The sequence below is a fragment of the Elephas maximus genome, chromosome 19 (genome assembly GCF_024166365.1).
Source record: "Elephas maximus indicus isolate mEleMax1 chromosome 19, mEleMax1 primary haplotype, whole genome shotgun sequence".
Lineage (NCBI taxonomy): Eukaryota > Metazoa > Chordata > Mammalia > Proboscidea > Elephantidae > Elephas > Elephas maximus.
Window position 1 is genome coordinate 51,647,815 of NC_064837.1, and position 18,385 is coordinate 51,666,199.

Here is an 18,385-nt window from a genome sequence, read left to right on the forward strand (position 1 = left end):
CTTGCCAGCTTGAAGCCTGCTTCCCAGGTGAGCAACTTCTGTATAAGCATTTCCCATTAAGGAGGCTATGAAATGTCAATGTACATTAATCACTAAAATCTTACAGATCAATTATAAGAAAGAAATCTGACATGCCCACAAAACTCAGTCTCACCACCAATTCTGTAGGTTTAATTGCAGGGTACCCTGGTGGCATAGCTGCTAACCAAAAGGTCCGCAGTTTGAATCCACCAGGCGCTCCTTGGAAACCCTACGGGGCAGTTCTACTCTGTCTCATAGGGTCGCTATGACTTGGTATCGACTCGACTGCAACAAGTTTGGTTTTTTAACTGCAGAGTAAATAAAATTTATACAGTAAAGTTTATGACTGTCCTATAATTCCTGCCACAACCCAGCCAATGCTGGCTAGCTCCAGGCATACAAAAACACTGTCTTCAAGGCCCCTTAGCATAGGTCTTACCACCTCCAGCTTTTCCCTGACCCTCTCCCACCCCCCAGTGATGCTAAGGTAATCTTTAAACATCATCTTCCAACTTCGAGCTCGAAGACAACTGATGGCTCTCCACTGCTTATGGCCCTAGTCCTAATTCTGTGGTCCATAATCTGTCTTACTACTGTTTCTCTAAACATGGGTTTGGCTTTGGCCATCTGATCTCTCCACAAACCCATACTCAACCCTACAGGTCTCCGTGTGTGTCATGTCCTTTCATGACCGCCTGCACAGCCTGTCTGTCCTTCACTGGCGAAGCTCTGGCTTCCACCTCCCAGAAGCCCCTTCCAACAGCTCCATGGCCCCAATAGCTTCTTTTTCTGCCTGCCTTCAGCATTTGATCTCCTCACTTTCCTCACCATTATTCTGGCATTTATTCACAGACTCCTCTTTCACTCATCAAATGCAATATGTAGGTGAAAGAGCTCAGGAAATGATAAAGTGTTATATAAAGAAAGCCATTTTTTGTGTGCACAACTCATAAAATTGCAATCTAAGTACGGTAATACCGAAAAGATGTATAATCAGATTTCTGGGGTATTTTTATAATAGTAAAAAACTGGATCAAAAGATGTCTAATTACAGGAGAAGTAAAAATTTTAAACAAATCATCTTACATCTATTAAAATGTTTACAAATAATTTTTAACAGTATGGGGAAATGCCTATGGAATACAATGTTAACAGAAAACTGAGAATTACAGGCCGTCCCTGGGTTACAAAGGTCCTGACTTAGGAACAACTCGTACTTGCCCTTCAACGTTAAACTGATCTTGTTTGTAACCCCGGGGCTGCCTATATAGCTGAAGTGAAATCAGTGAGAGTTTTTCCAGGTCTCACAACTTTCCCACTTTTGACAGGGTGCAGTCTTACACTTTTCTATCGCTTGTTTTGGTGGAAAAAATTTGAGTTTTCCTTCTCTGACAGGTTTCTGCTTTACACAGATTCTGGCTTTCACAGGTTTTACTGTATCAACATTTATAAACACACAGACATATACAGCAATGGTTCTCTTTTGGTGGTGAACTTACGGATGTTTTAATATTCTTGGTGCTTTTCTAATTCTTCCACATTTTTTTTTGGTCTGGTGAGCCTGTATTACTTTTCTCAGTTTTTAAAAATTTTTAATAGATATTTCCAAATGGTAAAAAAAAAAAAAAAAAATACAGAAAAGATATACAGTAAAGAGTGTAACTCCTTCCCACCCTTCCCCACTCCAGAGGTGATACCATTAAATTTCTTGTCTACCCCTCCAGAGCTGCTCTCTGTAAAGTATTACTTCCATAGCGAGAAAAAGCTATAACTAACAATGGGTCTCTTCACTTGATGAGCTGCTGCCCCCCAACATCTCCCCCCACCCCCAAAAAGCTCCTCACCAGAACCTCTGTGGCTGGTCAGTGATTCTGGCAGCAGGGCCACTAAAACAGAAGGATATCCAACAGGCCCACTGGGCTGGAAACAGGCAAGCTCACTCCTCCAGGTTTTGGTTTTCATTTCACTCTCTTTTTTGTTCTCCCTTGGGGACTGAGCTTTATCAGTTGTGACTCAAGAAGTAGGAAGGTGCTCAGGGATGGCTCTGTCAGCTACCCTCAACTTCTATGGCCACTGCTTCCCCGCCCTTATTTATAATCATCCGATGACAAACATGCAGTGGTTACAGGCCTGCACTAGAAATGCTTGTGGGCATGAGTGGCCCCATGGACAGTGGGAAACATAGCAGAACTGGACCTGAGAGGAAACTGCCAGCCCCTCCTTCACTGCTTATGTAAAAGGGTGGAATCTGAGGGCTGGCCCCAATCCAGGAAACCCAACGGAGGGCAGGGTTTTTGGCTAGCCTCTCCTACCTTCCTTATATAGTATCTGACCCTTTTTTTTTAATCTTTATTTTTTTCAAATACAAAAATAATACTTGTCCATTGTAAAAATTTAAACAATACAAAAGTGTACAGAGAGGGAAAATATTCCCGTACCTCTTCCCCCTCCCTGCAGCATAAGAAACAAAGTTTGGTGTAAATTCTTCTAGCTCTATTACTACACATACACAAACATATAGTTTGGGACTATTTTAAAAAAACAAATGTGGGGTTATATACATACCTAATATTCTACAAGTTGCTTCTTTCATTTAACAGTATATTGTGGACACTGTTCTCCTTCAGCGTATGCAGATCTATTGCATTCTTTTTAACAGCTCTGTAAGATTCCATGGTATCATCATTTTTTCATCTATTCCTCTATGAATGGACTTTCCAATTGCTTCAATTTTTTACTCTTGTAAGCAGTACTGCAAAAAACACCTTTATTCACATCTTTGTGCACTTGTACTAGTAACCCTAGGTGTGGTGAACCCCTGAAATTGGAATTTCTGGGTGAAATTCTTGGTGGGATCTCTCTCTTCTCCTTTTTTCTTTGTCAGGGAATTAGGCAAGATCTATCACTCAAGGACAGGTGGTTACCAAACATTATATTAATCATGGTACTTATAATCTAGTTGGGGAGAATGGATGGATGGATAAATGATAAAGGAATCACAAAATGATCTTGGGATCGGAAGGGCCCTTAGAGGTCATTTATTCCAACATATCACTTAATCCGGAGGAACAGCCATCTAGCCTATACAACAGGATAGGATGGCCCTGGCATCAAAAGATCTGAGTTCCAACCTTAGTCTCTCAGCTCTCCGGTATGTGACCGCGGGCAGATCACTTAATACGAGACTCAGGTGTCTCATATGTAAAATAGGGATTCTCAAACCTACGTAACAGGGTTTTGCAGGATGATGAATTGTTTCAATGCCCAATATGGTGCCTGGCACACAGTGGGTGCTCTGTAAATGTCAATGGCACCACCAGTAATACGGATGCTATTAAAAGATGAACAGTTCTTTTCGTGATTGGAAGTCCAAATTGTTTGAAAGTCCTTGCCTGTGCAGAGCTGAAACCCACGTCCCATATCTTCTAGCCAGCAGTCCTAGTGTGAAATGGAAGATCTGGAACAGAGTCACTGTCAAAGGAGGAGGAGGAGAACCCGAGTGCAGAAGGTCAGGGGTGGTCAGCAAGAAAAGGCCAACCCACGTGGGAGGATATTCTTCACTGAGCATTCTGCACAGCTCACCCAGTGCCTCTCTGCGGGTGGAGGCTCAGCGCTGAACGGCCTGAGGAATGAACCGCTGCTGCATGATGGGCAGGGACCCAGAATTCCTTGGCAGCTACAGCTGAAATCAGTTGTCCCATGGACATCTTTGGGTGTTTTCAATAACCTGCTGCTATGTGTATATACATAATTACACGCTGGATGTCAGTAATAACTAATTTAATAATGGCAACTATCACTTATTGTTCACCATGTATTAGGATGTATTGGGTGGTGTTTACATTATTTCTGGAATCTTCTCAATGATCCTGTGAGCAAGGCACTGATATAATTCCCTTTATATAGAGGAAGAAACTGAGGGTCGGCAAGCCCTCAAGGAAGTGACAGCAACAGGATTTGCACCCGGGATTCTTTTATGTTGAAGCTCATACTCTTAACCACTACATTGTCTGCACTTTCATACGATCTAAGCTTTAAAAACTGGGATCTCAAATGCAGAAGTTGCCAGAAGCCAAAGGTTTGTTATTTAGAAACCCAGGTACTGACCCAGGAGGAAGCACCTCAGTTAGGAAGCATGAACACAGCCTGCCTATGTTCTGGAAAAAACAGCTTTAAAATGGCGATGGGGACCAAGACTGTGGCAGACCTGCGTTCCTGAGCCCACCCATACACAGCAGGGCCCAGGCCAGGGACTAATTCTGTTACAAAGATCCAATTTACCACTCATTTTGTAAAGCCCGGCTCCTAGCTTCTTGAGCTTATTTACTGTTCTTTTATAATAAAGCCTTGAACACCAGCTGCTAGCCTCATAAATATGGTCAGTACTTTGTCCCCAAGCCCGATGTAAGGCATTATATAAACTTTAAAAGAAAAGTATTACAATGCATTTTCATTCCAACTTTCCAGTTTTTGTACGAGGAGAGTCAGAGTAAACAGAAAAGAAGCCACAGGAGCCATCTCTGATCTACAGAAAGCAACATGGAGTTGGTATGGAGGAGAACATGGGGAAAAGGCAGTATCACGGGTACGGGGGGAGTGGGGGAATGGGGGGGAATCAACCACATGTGCACTTTGTTTTCCACAATAAGCAGCAAGGGATTTTTAAAATGTATGTTACATAAGAAAAGTTTCAAGTGTCCCACTCTGAAATCTGCAGGTTGGGGTATTTGGCTTAACTGAATATTCTCTTTATGTGGCAGCTACAGTGTATACCATTCAACAGTTAGCAATTCCAAAGACTGCAGTGCCGTCAACTGCCCTCAACTCTACAATCACGCTGTACACAACCAGCTTTCTTTGATGAGTCAAAATTCACTTCTGGATCTTGCCAAGCCTTGAGGTCATCATTACAAGCTACGTTTTGGTTGTGAAAAAAACTCTCCTTGTTAACCTTTCAGATTGGATTCTGAGCAAAGAGCACTTCCTTAGGCTATGTTCAATGCCCCTGAAATAGAGCCGCCCCCTCCTGTCTTGGTTTATAAATCAGGCTTTCCCAGGTGGGACTGGCTTCAAGCAGGGTCTACCAGTATTAAGAGAAGACGAAGAAAGACAGGCTTAGCCTCCCTTAAGGGAGGAGGCTTCAAGTTAATTGTAGTCACTGGTGACTGGTTCTGAAATTGAGGAACTAGTTTGAGGAACTTCAGAATAAACAAGAAACCCAAACAACTCGGCTTTCCACAGAAGACTTCCAATGCATGAGGGTAAATGGAAGGAAGCACATGGCTGGTTTGGCTCCGCCCTTTGGCGGTGGAACCCTGACCATGGCCTCATTTCAGATGCTGCCTTACATATACACTCTTTGACAAACTGGCTCAAGTGACCAGCTTGAGGACATGAGCAGTAGGGATACATTTGACATGGCCCTTTACAATGAGGGGTTCACATTCCTGCCCACCCCCAGGAGGAGAGCACAGGGCCGAGTGGCATCGATGTCAGTATTCTCAGAGGATCTCAGGTGGATTCCTTGGTGAGGGATGGGTAACCCATGAAACAGCTTGTGGTTCTTTTACCCTCTCTCAGGCCAACAGGGTAGAGAAAGGAGGAGTCTGGATTCTAGTTTTGTATTTTCAATCAATGACAAATATTTATCCAGTGCTACCATTCTCCTGGCACTGTGCTGGCCAGTGGGAATACAACGGCGACCAAGACAGACAAGACCCTTGCCCTCACGGAGCTCCTTCCCCCAAGTGCTGAAGTTTCGAGGTTGCTATAAAGCTCCTATTTCAAACTGAAGAGTAGTACAAGGTCCCAAGATGAGAGGAATGCCAAGGGTGTTCCCACCCAGATACCTGCAGAATGGGGAGGTGAGGTTCCTCCCCTCCGAGGGTCTGAGCAGCTTTGTATGTGACATTAGGACTGGATCAAGCTGGAAAAGGAGGGCCCTGGGCAATGGTGCCTTCCTTGCTCCTCTTCAGCACCCACAGACATGGTTTATGATTTAGCACCTGGGTTGAACTGTAATGAGCCTGCTTTTGTGCCCATCTTTCCCTTGCCCTAAGAGCAACTCTAGGGCAGTGACTCAATCATCCATATTTTATATCCTAGCACCTAGCTGAGCCTGGCACATTTGGCATGCTTGGCAAGTGTCCACTGACTGAAAAAAATGACTGACACACTCCTGAGGAATAAATAAGTGTCCCAGGCTCCGAGTGCCTGGTTGGCCTGGGATAGGAATATCCAGACTGTCTAACCACCTGGCAAGCTGGAGGGGAGGGGCGTCACAGTATGGTGGCTGGTTATCTGACTGTACCCCAGCAAGAAGGTGTCACATAAACTGGCCGCTGAGCCATTCCTAGGGTCCCCTTTCCTAAAGGTTGACCTGTTGTTAGTCGCTGTCAAGTTGGTCCCAACTCATGGCAACCTAATGTATAACAGAACGAAATGCTACCCATTCCTGGCTGTGCCATCTTCACCATCACTGGTATGTCTAAGTCGATTGTTATGGCTACTGTATCAATAATGTTATCTAAAGAGACCCAATAATTTCCAATTTCTTGAGAAGGTTACCCTTCTGAATTGGAAAACATCCATTTGGGCTCAGATTTACATCTGTGTGCAAGATGGGAGGGGGTACATGACTCTGTTCTTACATTTGTCTTCGTAAAGCTATTCCTCTCTCTCAAAGCATAGCATCCACCAGTTGAGACTGCTGGGCATAGGCTCAAGTGACCCGGTTCATCCAATTAACTCCTGGGGCAAAGGGCTCCATTTCTAATCTTAATTGGTAATAGCATCCACATTTGAGGCTAGCTAGGTCTCTGTTTCCTCCTAATCTGCCAGCCATTCCTAGTATCAACCAGAAGATCGATTCTGGTCCAATAAAAGAAAACTTCAATGCCAGCAGAAGGGTGGGTGGAGTGGGTGGTGGATCTCAGATACAACAGCTCTTTGCACTTACAGGGGGCCACCATCCAGATATGACATCGTATTTGCCCACAAGGAAGAGCCTCTCCACTGAGAGGTGCAGGACTGATCCAGCTGGGATGATGCCTGACTATTCCAGCTCTTTTAGCCAACTGCATGCCATGGGCAACATAACATGCCCCTTCTTCACAGATAAAGATACAGAAGCTTCTTGGTGCTCAAGTAGGTTTGCACCCTCACAATCAATCGTTAGTATTTACTGAGCCCACACTTTGGGTAAGCTACTCTTTGGCAAGGTAGGTAAGTGCTCTAAAGGTGTAGGCAACCTCTGAGACGTCTAAGTAATCCTGCCCAGAATTGTATTTTCTTTTCAACCTTGACCTCCTTTTGGTTATATAAACTTCGTGGTGCAAGATGGCATCAAACAAACAGCTTTCTGTTTACTTTTTCTTAGACCCAGAGCAGCTGCTGCTCAGGCTCCACCCTGCCCAGGCCTGGTAGAGCTTGGCTTGGAGAAAGGCTGAGAGTAAGGGGTTCAGGGTAGGGCAATAAAAGGAGGAGCTAGTTAAGAAATAAAATTCCTACACCAGGAGTAGTTCCTTTGCGCAGCGGCAGCAAAACACAGAGAAAGAAGCCTGGGTTTTAGATCAGGCTCTGCCATTAACTAGCTGTGTGGCCTTCAACAACTCACTCAGCTCCCTTAGGCCACCATTTGCTATTTTGTAAAATAAGGGAGCGTACAAACACTAATGATCATTTCCAATACGTACTTTTTTTTTTTTTAACAGCATGATGTTATTTACATAAGTTTAAAAGTATGCAAAACAATACCACATGCGTTTATGGATATATACAAAAAACAAAACAAAACAAAAAACACCAAACCCGTTGCCGTCAAGTCGATTCCGACCTTACAGGACAGAGTAGAACTGTCCCATTGGGTTTCCAAGGAGCGGCTGGTAGATTTGAACCGCCAACCTTTTGGTTAGCAGCCAAGCTCTTAACCACTGTGCCGCTAGGGCTCTTAAAAAAAATATGGATACATAAACAAAAAACCCGTTGCTGCCGAGTTGATTCCAACTCATACTGACCCTATAGGACACAGCAGAACTCCCCCATAGGGTTTCCAAGGCTGTAATTTTTTTTTTTTAATTGTGTTTTAGGTGAAAGTTTACAGCTCAAGTTAATTTCTCATTCAAAAATTTATACACATATTATTTTGTGACACTGGTTGCAATCCCCACAATGTGACATCAATCTGCACTTCTAATAGTTCTTTCCTGACAAAGCAGTTAAGGTCTCAGGTCATTTAGCCATGTCAGCCTGAAGCCACTGGATGGCTAATCCAAAGTGATGGGGTGTGGATATTGGGGGTGGAGGGAGTGTGTGGCTGATATGGGAAACAAGATCACTTGCAAGGTCTTAATAGTTCCTCCCCTGCACCTTCAATAAAGTCAAGCCCATGTGGGTGATCCGGGGCGTTGCTTATAGATGTTCTTGTCTATCAACCCTCCAGCCCAACCCAAACCATACTGGTCTAGAGCAGTCTCTAAACAAGATTCCTGCCTTGAAGGATACCTGAGGAGGCTTTAGTGGTCACAGGGTCAGCAGAAGGCCTTAGTAACCAGAAATTGGGAGGAAGAAGTGGCCCATGAGTTCCCCCTGCTGCTTCCTTCTGAGTCCACTTCCGGTCCTAGAAGTGTAGACAACTGAGGTGGTGGCAGGCTTGGAATTACAGAGCTTCCTGAAACCCAGGGTTTAATCTAGCCTTCAGATTTAATGCAGTCTTCAGAGGCTCCAACTCAGGTGGGCAAAGAGAAGGCGGGTAGAAAAGGGTTCCCCAACCCAACCGGTCTTTCATACCAAAGTACGGCTTATATCTCTCTGCTCTCTGCCAAGGGATTTCCCAGCTCCCCGCGGCCAAAGCTCCCCTCTGCTTCTTTGCTGACTGTCACTGGAAGTGGGCCATTTTCCACAGTCAAGGTGGCTGGACTCAGGAGTGCAATGTCTGCTGATCTGGGCTCTGTGCCCTATCCACACTACCCCCACCAGGCGGTCCATCTCTCCGCCAGTCAGCAAGCCCTGGAGACCTCTCAGTTGCTTCCTTATCCCTGTCTCTCAAGCTCTTGGCCTGGAGTGAGACTGATCCTTGGTGGAGAGTTTTTCAACACAGTCTGCTTAGAACTTCCTCTACAACTGTGCTGGCAACTAAATGTGCCTGTCATCTACACCCCTGCACGGGTGACTCACCTTCCAGAGAAAATGTTCTGCTCACCTAAGCAAAGCTGCCTGGAAAATGACTATGGTACCTACCAAATGTGTCTGGGGAACCGACTAGTTACTGAGCTGGGTCCAAACGCACTCTGCCTGTCACCTCCTGCCTGAAGTCAAGGGCGAGCTGCCACTCAGGCTGGCAGGTTTCATTTTCATCTGTACTGAGCTCCACAGGAGGCTTGACATCCGGTGATCTATTTTTTCTAAAAACTAGGTTCACTTTAGAAATGACTCCTCGACCATCAAGACAGCTTCCCCAAGAGAAAACAAAATGTTATTTAAAGGGAACGTCAGCCTGGTGGGGTCCTATATTTTTGTTTTGTATTAAGAAAGGGAAAAAAGAATCCAAAACCTAATATGAAACTGGTTTTTCTTCTTGTACAATTTCAAGGGAAATCTGCAAGTTCCTGACTGCAGATCCAGAGCCCCCAAACACGGTACTAGAGAGAAGCTGACAAAGATATATTTGTAAGACAGAAAAGGCATGAGCTGGGGGTGCTATGTGTTGGTGGGAATCTTCCCCCCCTAATCGCCCAAAGAAGAATAAGTCCTTGCAGACTTACATTCTACACAGTATTTTCCCTTTTTTTCACCCGCAGAGTGGGACCTACTTCACCACACGTGGGCATAAGGCAGCCTCCAGAAAGGCCCACTGTGACTTCTGGCTCAGAGTTTTGGGAGGTCCTAAGGGGTGCCCCTAGTTTAGGATCACAACACTGACCAGGCGGAGCCCAGGCCTTTTTAGGCTTATTTGGAGTGTAGTGAGGGCAGTATCCAAGTGCAGTTAGTGTTAAGACAAGGAGTGCCCAATGCCAAGACCTCTAGACTGGAGAAATGCCCTCCTGGAAGAAAGGTCCTCAGAAAATGACTCTTAGACCTCTCAGGTAGTCTGACCCTTCCTGACATTATCTCACAGAAAACAGAGGTCTAGTCAATGTGGTAATTGGTAACTACAGTACTACTACTGCTACTAGGACTACTAACAACAACAACAACATTAACGGCCATCATGTTCTGAGGCTTATCCTATGCCATGCACTGAGCTCACCACTTTATTCTCTCATTTTCTACTCCAAACAATCCCATGAAGTATTTCTGACCCCAGTGACAGATGAGGCACCCAGTGCTTAGAGAGGGGAATCATTTGCCTGAGGTCGCAAAGCCAGATAGTTGCAGAGCCTGGACTTGACCTGGGTCTGTCTGACCTGACAGCCTAAACCACCACATTTGATATGAGGACACCATAGACTTGCTCTACTGCTCTGGGCAAAGCACTTGGCCTCTCTGCCTCAGTTCCTACATCTCTAAAATGGGGATAAGCAGACCTGTCCAGCCTGCTTATGTTAAAAATATCATGAGATATACTATTCATCTTTCATCTCTATTCATTAATAAAAGCAACTACCCTGGTGTAGTTACGTTCAAAATTGACATGTTCGGGGGCAATAAAAAAAAAGCTCTATCCTTCCTGTCCTTTCATGGATAAGTTAGTAGAAAAAGCAGTGAACTAGGTGTCAAGACTAGAAAAGGACATCATGTTTGGTAAAGTAGAAGGTCAGCGAAAATGAGGGAAACTCTCAATGACATAGACTGACACAAAAGCCACAAGAATGAACTCAAACATACCAATCATCATGAAGATGGCATAGGATCATGCAACGTTTTGTTATACATAAGGTCACCATGAGTTGGAGTTGACTCAATGGCAACTAGTAACAACAAAAACAGCAGCAACAGATGTCAACAAAAGTGGGTTCAAATTACGGGCATGACACTGATTTTCTGAGTAATCTGGTCCACTTTATCTTTTTCAGGCTTCACTTTTCCAATCTTTGTTCCTGCCTTTCTTTATACGAGTATTGTGAGAAAATACAAAAATAGCTGCCAAATACTATTACTCTTGATGCCATATAATTTCAGAGGATTTATATCAGGAGGATAATTAAAGGGTATAAAATAGCAAGAAAGAAGAGGACTCTTTAAACTTGAATACAAAGAAAGCACAGGCCACTAAAGAAAAATTACTTTTCTTGGCATTGTCACTCTCAGGTTATAAGACAAGCCCAGAACTTAAGACCCCATATCTAACAGACTTCAATGTCCCACCAGCTCAACTGAAATGATCTCCTACACAACTTGCCCTATGTCTGGCCTTCCATTTCTCATCTACTGCTTTCGACATTTCAGTCAGCATCACCAAGTACATGCAAAGCCTTCACACGTGCATCATTTTACGTGTTCACGCTACCCCTTGGAGCTGCTCAGCTGCACTCCTTTCCCTTACTAGGGACCTTGGTGTTCCGAGGCCAGAGGGGCTGGCTTATCCTTACAATTCCCAATAATCCACTGACACAGATTTTCCCCCCATGTCAATTTCATGCTGGTGCCGTCAAAAGTGCCCATAATGCTCCGATGTCTCCAGTTTAACTGAAACACTAAAATGGGGCAAACAGGAAGCATCAGACACAACTGCGGTAGTGACTTATTAATCATGAAAGCAGAATTTTAGTTGCATTTTAACCTTTTGCCAGGAAAAAAAAAAACAGCTTTGAGATGATGGAAGCCTTGGTAGAAATATGCTGCCTGATTGTGTATGAAGCTTATACTTGTTCTTTAGCAATGAATTAGGTTTTAAGATTTTTTAACGTTTCCCCAAGCAAGTACATCTGTCAAGTCAACCAATGTGAATCTGTCAGCTCTTCATCAAGGTGGCTAGGCCTGTCAGGAAAGCCCATGTGGTATCCATTGAAACAGGAAAAAAATAGGAAACTAAAAGTGACTTCATAGGCCAAAGGGACAGAACACTCTTAAGAGGGTGCCAACAAGGAAGAAAACAGCCCTAGATGAAGCTTCACCTCTCACATTTCTACAGATCTCTCACTAGACTCAGGTCATGGATGGACTGTTATCACTCACCAAAAAAAAATCACAACAGTTGCCTAGGGTTGGACAGCCAATCAGGGCAAGTCCACTTCTCAGCATGAAATGATACACAAACACTCCAAGCAGATCACAAAGGAGGCAATGTTCAACAGGAGAATCAAAATGAGGAACCAAATCTCCATCTGTTGAGGCGAAACAGCCTGGCCAGACATTTTTGTTTAATAGATGAAGGCTCATCTGGCAGGGTCTCTGTCAATGGTGCCACTCCCACAAACTCTGACAGACAATACCAGGGGCAAAAAACCCCTTTAGAACTCCTCCTTATCATCTGAAAACACTCAGGAGACAGCCTAAAACTTAGCAGCTTACTGCTGTCTGATTTCACAAAAGTGCTGAAACATATACCTGGGTTCTTATTTCTAAAATTAAAGTCAGAGACTACAACTTTTATTTTGAGACCTTCTGAGAAGTTCACCACACCCTTCAAAATAAATGAGGATGTCCTAAAGGTGTCTGAACATCTTAGAGGTCTGCTATCACTGAACCAAAGAAACTAACTTTGACATTACTTTAAAAAACCAAGAGTAAATCTGAATGCATCTTAAGCAAGACGAGCACCTTCTAAGTGTCTTCTCACATTAAGAGCATAAATACCACACCAAACACTGCTCCCTCTTTCCTACATCTGAGTCCCATAATGTGGTTCTGGTCCAGGGGAAGGAGTGCAGAAATGACTTGAGCGACTCAGGCTCAAGTCCCCCACTATCAATGTACGAGGCATCAGGCAATATACATAATTCCCACCACCACCTCCCTCAGGTACTTCACTTATAAAACAGGACAATACTATCTATCTTAGCACAGAGATGTCTGAAGGGAAAAAGGGGTTACAGGTATCAAGATACTTAGATACTTAAGTAAAGTAAAAAATACATCACAAATGTTAAGATACTAATCTCCCTATAATCTTTCATAAAGACCATGCTTCTAGTCAAGGGGTTTTCAACCTTTTTCCAGGAATAAACTTCAGACTGCTAGTTTGTGTCATGGTCCAATCTTATCATTTAATTTCATTTGCTTTTAGAGTTCTTAGTCCTTAAACATCACTACTGTTCTTTGGCTCCAAGTAACAAAAATAATTTTACCATTTTTACTGCTGATTTCTGTACCTTTTCTGCATTCGTCCTTTTTGAGAGCCAAGAGCAACATGTTAAACTCAGCTAGGAAGTAAACACGTTTCTGAAGTTTACCGAGAACCAGGGAGGCTCCTAGGCAGGTGGGAACCTCTGCACTGTACAAGTGTCCTCTTTCTGTCTGGTGCCCGGTCGCTTCAAGTTGCCAGGGCCACGATGGGCTTCCAAGTGGTAATATTATATCTTAGCCGGCAGATAAGAATGTCCTCAGTGGAAAGGGCTGAAGAATTAAAGAGCAGGGCTGGGGCCAGAGGAAAGAGGGAAGATGCTCCGGCGGCCAGCACTGCCCCGCTGGATGCCAAGGGCAGGCTCTGCTCCTTCTCCCCGCCTCGGAGCGTGACCCACGAACTTCCCGGGGACGGCCACGAGAGTTTCACTGGCCAGGGCAGGTGGCAAGGCGCACGGGCCGGGCGCACATCAGCATAAGACACCTTGCTCCCGGAGCGAAGAGAGCCCCGATCCTGGAGGGCACCCGGGGGGTGCGGGGAGGGCGCGGCCTAGCGGTGGGGGCATCTGAGCGCAGTGGAAGAGGGGGTGTTGGGGAAGGGGAAGCAGCGCGCCCCTGCGGGCGATTGGGGCGAGCGTGTGGCCTGGGGGGGGTGGTGAGCGGCCTGGAGGCCTGGAGCGAGCAAAGCGTGCGACTGTAGCCCCGGCAGCGCGTGTGAGCTAGGGCAGGCGGCCGGCCGCGACTGCCGACAGCCCGTGCGCGGGTGGGTCGGACCAGGAGGGCCGGGCCGCGCGGGACCGGACGGCCGGCTCCCCCGCTTAAGGGGCGGCGGCAGGCCAGGCCGTGGCCAGGCCATGGGCTGAGGAGCAAGCTGTCCCCGCCGCCCCCTGAGCGCCCCACGACGGGCCCTGGGGTCCGGCTCAGTCACCTACCGGCCGAGCGCCGATTTCTCCAGCCAGCGAGTGTCGCGCTCCTTTCTCCCACGATCTCCCGCCGCCGGTCACCGACCGCTGAGCTCCCAGCCCACGGTCGCCCCGCCCCACGGACGCCCAGCCCCGACCGCGGGCCCCGCCCCCTCATCGCCTTCCCGGCCGCCCCCGGGGCCACGCCTCCCCCGGCGGCTGCAACTTTGCCTCTCTTCGCGCCTGCTTTCTCTGGCCGCGTCTCGACCTTTGGCCCCTCCCACTCCTCCAAGATAACCAATGAGACGGGCCCAATACTAGCCCAGGCTCTCCCCGTTGTCCCGCCCCTCTAGCGGCGATTGGTTAACGAGGCCTCGTTTCCAGAAATGGGCACTATTTCCGGACAGTGTTTATAGAGAAGAGATTGCTGGGCGGACAGATTGACAGAAAGCGGAGGCGGCCGAAGTGATTGGTGTAACCACACATGCGCGCTCGGCTGCGGGCAGTCTTTTTACCGGTTGCGTTTTTCTTGAGGTTACGGGAAGGAAAGGAGAGTGTGCGCATGCGTGGGCACTCCCAGCCTCTGATTTCGGTTACCTTGGAGACGGCGAGGCGCACCCCCTCCCGGGTGTCGTTCCACTTCCCCTTTGCTGCCAGGCGGAGGCTGCTGAGGTCGGGGGTGATGGGATTAGAAATACTTTTGTTGAGCACTTACTGTATGCCTGACTCTGTAGAGTCCTTGAGGACGAGTAAGACAAGTTACGGTGCCTGCCCTCGAAAAGCTTAGGGAGCCAAGGGCCTACACAGGTCACAGGTCGGATAAAAACGTGTGTTCAAATCAGAGCCCAATGAGAGCGTGCGGCTGACGTGATGCAAAGCCTCCCCTGCCAGAGAAACAACGTGGTGCTAACCCTGGGCGAAGCATCTCCTCGCTGGGTATGCAGGTTACCAAACCAAAAACCAAAGCCATTGCGGTTGAGGCTACTCCGACTCATAGGGACCATAAAGGTTACAAAACCAGAAAGATTAAAGCCTTGCATATGCAAAGAAAGGACTTGAGTTTAAATACCACCGAGGTGTCAACAGTGCTTCTGTCTGAATGGGGAGGAGGGATTGGGGAGAGGGAGTAGAGATAGAAGGTATGGATATTTTTTATTTTCTAAGTTACCTATCTTTTTTTTCCAGTGTTTCTACAGTGAGCCAGTACTTCATAGTAAAAAAAAAAAAAATCAAAAATTATTTTTAAAAGTTTGCGAAATAAAAGATGTGCCCCTTCCATGGTAACCCCCCCCCCCATCAGGGACTCACACAAGTTGTGACTGGCTCTAATGGTAACGGTGAGGAGGCCCCATCAAAGGCAGCTGCCTTGAGCAGTCTCTAAAAGGGTTTGAACAAAGGCCAGGCCACTCTGCTGGAATCACACTTTTCAGACAGTCTTTGGTAGCTCAAAGCCTCTTTCTGAAGATCGGCACCCAACAAACACCTTCTCTTGGGTAAGGTGTTTGTTGGGTAAGGTGTTAGGGAAGACTATTCATTTAGGCACGGAGCCCTGTGGCGAGGTGGTCAAGATCTCAGGCTGCTAACTGTAATGTTGGCAGTCCGAATCCACCAGCTGCTCCTTGGAAACTCTATGGGCAGTTCTACTGTGTCCTATAGGGTCACTATGAGTTGGAATTGACTTGAGGGCATACAACAACATTCATTTAGGCAGGGGTCACAAACTCACAACCTGCGGGCCTCACCCACTCTCCCAGGCCAGAGACATGTTTTGTTTGGCTGGCCCAGTGGTTTTTATTTGTTTGTTTTTTAATTTAATACCTTAGCAGCGCCTGCAGTTCTTTACAGCCTCCACCCCTGTTGTCTTGTGTGCAACCACTTAACCTTATGCCACCTGTCTGCCCCTGAAGCATTTGAGGTTGTGGCCCCATAAAGCCTGTGCTTTGGAGCCAGATATCTGATGCAAATCCTGGCTCTGCCACTGACTAGCAGGGAGATGGTGGGTAAGAATGAAGCTGGACTGTTGGCTCCTAAAGCTCCCTCCAACCCCAGGGTTCTGTGTTTCAGTGACTCAGGGAGAGGTGGAGCTTGCCAGATGGTAGGTTACAGGTTAGTGTCCGTGGGCTTGGATTCCTGGGCTTGGATTCATGTCTTGCCTCTCCTCTCACCTGTTTCCTCTGGGCACACCACTTCTCAGGAAGGACGTGGGCACAGACCCAGATTCTGCAAATGCTCCCTGGCTCAGCTTTGCCTTCCCTCTCTTTCATCATTCCTTCTCTAGTACACAGTGCCCACGTACCTTCTCCAGGCTCCCTTGGCACTTCTCTAATCTTGGGCCCCCTGCATGCCCGACTCACCCCACTAAGGTTATCTGCCCCGAGAAGCTGGAATATATGAAGAAGAACAGGACGTCAGGATTGGTGGAAGACCCTTTAACAACTGTGATACGCAGATGTCAAAACCTTTCTTGCTGAAAGTGAAGACAACTTGAAACACTGATGGAGATCAAAGACTACAGCCTTCAGTATGGATTACACCTCAACATAAAGAAAACAAAAATCCTCACGACTGGACCAATGAGCAACATCACAGTAAACAGAGAAAAGATTGAAGTTGTCAAGGATTTCATTTTACTCGGATCCACAATCAACAGCCATGGAAGCAGCAGTCAAGTCAGAAGACACATTGCATTGGGCAAATCTGCTGGAAAAGCAAAGATGTCACTTTTAAGGCTGAGGTGCTCCTGAGCCAAGCCATGGTGTTTTCAGTCGCCTCATATGCATGCAAAAGCTGGACAATAAATAAGGAAGATCGAAGAAGAACTGATGCCTTTGAATTATGGTGTCGGTGAAGAATATTGAATAAACTATGGACTGCCAGAAGAATGAACAAATCTGTCTTGGAAGAAGTACAGCCAGAATGTTCCTTAGAAATGAGGATGGTGAGACTTTGTCTCACATACATTGGACATGTTATCAGGAGGGACCAGTTCCTGGAGAAGGACATCATGCTTGGTAAAGTAGAGGGTCAACAAAAAAGAGGAAGACCCTCAATGAGATGGATTGACGCAGTGGCTACAACCAGGGGCTCGAACATAGCAACGATGATGAGGATGGTGCAGGACTGGGCAGTGTTTCGTTCTATTGTACATAGGGACATTATGAGTAGAAACTGACTCAATGGCATGTAACAACAATGACAACACTAATGTGATTAACGGGAGAGATTGAACTCTTTGGCCCAAAGCTGTGGCTCTGGAGAAGGAATTTCACGTTAGGTTGCAGGGAAGGAACCAGGGAAAGAACTGGTAGGAACTCCTGCTGAGAATTTGCCTTTCTGTCCCAGATATGGAAACCCTGGTGGCATGGTGGTTAAGTGGTATGGCTGCTAACCAAAGGGTCAGCAGTTCGAATCCACCAGGGGCTCCTTGGAAACTCTATGGTGCCGTTCTATTCTGTTCTATACGGTCACTATGAGTCAGAATCGACTCGATGGCACTGGGTTTGGCTTTTTTTTTTTTGGTCCCAGATATACTGAATCAGAATCTACAGCTAAACAAGATCCCCAGGTGAATCTTATAGATGATAATTGTTGATAACCACTGCTCTACTGGTGGTTCTCAGAATTGGTCCCTAACTAGCAGCATAGCATCACCTGGGAACTTACCAAAAATGCAAATTTGCAGCAGGAGTTCAAACCAGAACAAATCAGTTCAAAGTCCTGGAAGGAACAAACCACCCAGTGAGGAAGATATCTGGAGACAAGCAGGGTTTTGGCTGCTTTTCTCGGTCTTTCTAAGCCCCTTCAAGTGAGCCCCTTGGAGTCTCTGAGTCTTGAAATGCTTCATTTTGCACCCCCTGGAAGGAGAGCTTCAGGGCAAAATCACTTCCTCCACGCCAGGCTAGTTAGGTCACCACAGCCTGGGATGGCTCCTAGTCCTGAGTCACTGGTATGGCCTCAGTTCTGCTTTCAATAAAAGAAATTGACATTTACAGAGTGATTCACACCTGGAGCAGTGAGCAAGGTTCTCAGCGCTCAAGGGTTTCCACATTCCACCCCAAAGGCTTGGATCTGGAAATAGAAAGGTTAGACCATGATCTTCCACAAAGAAAAATCTCAGAATAACAGCTCCTATTTTTTGAGTGTTTACTAGTTGCCAGACACTGGTAAGTACTTGCTTCTTGGGCATGATCTCACCAAATCTTCACCTCTAATCCAGGGTTTCTCAACCCTGACACTATTGA

At 46.2% G+C, this 18,385-nt stretch overlaps 1 protein-coding gene across 1 annotated transcript in view; it reads right to left on the minus strand.

The window, feature by feature from the left end:
- MAP3K14 (mitogen-activated protein kinase kinase kinase 14) overlaps positions 1 to 14,275 on the minus strand; it is a 45,440-nt gene extending 31,165 nt beyond the window's left edge. Inside the window, exon 1 of the mRNA XM_049859012.1 lies at positions 14,175 to 14,275. The gene's annotated coding sequence lies outside the window, so the exon portion shown is untranslated. The remainder of the gene's footprint in view (positions 1 to 14,174) is intronic.
- Between the last annotated feature and the right edge of the window lie 4,110 nt (positions 14,276 to 18,385).